At 41.6% G+C, this 2,662-nt stretch overlaps 1 pseudogene; it reads right to left on the bottom strand.

Annotated features, from left to right (window-relative positions):
* Window positions 1–1,504: 1,504 nt before the first annotated feature.
* LOC136383357 (histone H4-like) lies at window positions 1,505–1,814 on the bottom strand (annotated as a pseudogene).
* Window positions 1,815–2,662: the final 848 nt, after the last annotated feature.

Below are 2,662 nucleotides of genomic sequence, written 5' to 3'. Positions count from 1 at the left end.
AGAGAGAGAGAGAGAGAGAGAGAGAGAGAGAGAGAGAGAAGCATTGATTTGTTGTTCCACTTATTAATGCATTCATTGGTTGATTCTCATCTGTGCCCTGACTGGGGATCAAACATGGAACCTTGACATGTTGGGTTGATGCTCTAACTAACCCAGCTGCCCAGCCAGGGCTCTGTTTATCAGTTCTTAAATTGATGGACACTGGGCTTCTTCCATCTTTTGGCTATTGTGAATAGTACTGTTTTCAATGTGTGTGTGTGTCTGTGTGTACTTGTTTTCAATTCTTTTGGATATATACCTAATGGTGAAATTCCTGGTTAATTTATGTTTAACTTTTTGAGGTACTGACAAGTTATTTCCATGGCTGAATTAGTTTATATTTCCACCAGGAATTTACAAGGGTTTCAAGTTCTCAACATTCTTGCCAACAATTGTGAATTTCCATTAAGAAATAAAAGGTATACGCATCCCAGTGGGTGTCAAGTGGTTCATGACTGTGGTTCTGATTTGCATTTCCCTAAAGACTAATTATGTTGAGCATTTTTTCATATATGTGCTTGGCAATCTATATAACTTTATTGGAAAGATGTACATTCAGATTCTTTGCCCATTTTTATATTAGTTTTTCTTTTTTGTTGTTGAGTTGTAAGAGTTCTTTTATATATTCTGGATATAAGACCCTTGTCAGACATGCATTTGCAAATAGTTTCTCCCATTCTGTTGGTTGACTTTCATTTTCTTGATAATGTCATTTGATGTACAAACTTTTTAAGTTTTGTCCAGTTTATCCTTTTGTTGCTTGTGCTTTCAGTGTTATGTCAAAAAATTCATCGCTAGATCCAATATCATGAAGACTTACCCTTAGGTTTTCTTTTTAAAGTTTTGTGGTGTTAGCTTTTGCATTTAGGTTGTTGAGATAATTTTTCTCTGTGATATGATATAGAGATCAAAGTTTAATCTTTTGCAGATGGCTATCTGGTTGTCTCAGCATCATTCGTTTAGGCGACTATTCTTTGTTGAATGATCTTGACATGCTTTGTAGAAATCAATAGGCAATAGATGTTTAGGTTTTTATGGACTCTCAATTGTATTCCATTGATCCATAAGTTTATCTGTATCTAGTATCACACTGTTTTGATTACTATAGCTTTGTAGTAACTTTGAAATCAGGAAGTGTGAGTCCTCTTTTTCTTTTTAAATGTTGTTTTGGCTATTTTGGGCTTCTTAAAATTCCATATTAATTTGATGATCAGCTTTTGCATTTCTACAAAAAAGGCCACTGAAATTTTGATTGAGATGGTATTCAGTCTGTAGGTGACTTTGGGTAGTCATTTTAACAATAGTAGGTCTTCAGATCCAGAACAAGGTGTAGCTTTCCACATATTTAGGTCTTTAATTTCTTTCAGCAATGTTTTTTTTTTTTGTTTTTTTGTTTTATGGCCCTGAGAAGGGCCTTTTGTGAACAAAGCGGGGAGCGCAGGGCAGCGCAGCGCAGCGGGGACGCTCAGCTGCCGAAGCTGTAGAGGGTGCGGCCCTGGCGCTTGAGCACGTAGACCACGTCCATGGCCCTGACTGTCTTGCGTTTGGCGTGCTCCGTGTAGGTGACGGCGTCCCGGATCACGTTCTCCAGGAACACCTTGAGCACCCCGCGGGTCTCCTCATAGATGAGCCCGGAGATGCGTTGACGCTGCCCGGCCGGCCAGGCGCCGAATGGCGGGCTTGGTGATGCCCTGGACGTTGTCGCGCAGCACCTTGCGGTGGCGCTTGGCGCCCCCTTTGCCGAGACCCTTCCCGCCTTTACCGCGACCAGACATGGTGAAGAACAACTGATACCCACACTCTTTCGGCAATGTTTTATAGTTTTCAGTGTACTGTGTGCTTGATTAAATTTAATCCTAAGTATTTTATGGTTTAGGATATTATTATAAATGCATTTTTGTATTTATTTTTCTTTTTGGATTTTTCATTGCTAGTATATAGAATTACAACAGACTTTTTATTATTATTATTTAGTGAGAGAGAGAGAGAGCAGAGAGAGACAGAGAGGGACGGATAGGAATAGACAGCTAGGAAGGGAGAGAGATGAGAGGCATCAGTTCTTTGTTGCGGCACCTTAGTTGTTCATTGATTGCTTTCTCATATGTGTTTTGACCAGGGGGCTACAGCAGAGCTCCTAAGGCAGGGATCCCCAAACTTTTTACACAGGGGTCCAGTTCACTGTCCCTTAGACCGTTGGAGGGCCAGACTATAAAAAAAACTATGAGAGGCTCCTGAGATTAGCATTAGAGGAAAGAGCAGAGAAAGGAGAGCAGAGAAAGGCCACCTGGAGGAGAGGAGAAGCAGCCAAAATGGCAGAGTGCTGAAGGAGAAGCCAGTTTGTGCAGAGTTTGTGTCGAGAGAAGGAGATGGGGAACAGAAGTGAATAGGCTGGTGAGGTAGAAAACTTTGATTCTAGGAAACTCGGATAAGTAAGTGGCTTTGGGAGCCCTGAATGGAAAGGGAAGTGTTTTCCTCACTGTGTATATTTCTTGCCCACCGGGTGCAAGCTAGGATAAAGATGATGGCCCACCAGTTCTTGGCTCCATTGTTTCATTACCGTCTGTCCGAATCAAATGCAAACCTTCATGGGCCAGGCGGCTGTGATGGTGGCCGTGGCTACTGG

Source organism: Saccopteryx leptura, chromosome 11 (assembly GCF_036850995.1).
Source record: "Saccopteryx leptura isolate mSacLep1 chromosome 11, mSacLep1_pri_phased_curated, whole genome shotgun sequence".
Lineage (NCBI taxonomy): Eukaryota > Metazoa > Chordata > Mammalia > Chiroptera > Emballonuridae > Saccopteryx > Saccopteryx leptura.
The sequence above is the reverse complement of the archived record's forward strand: the minus strand, read 5'-3'. Positions and strand labels throughout refer to the sequence as shown.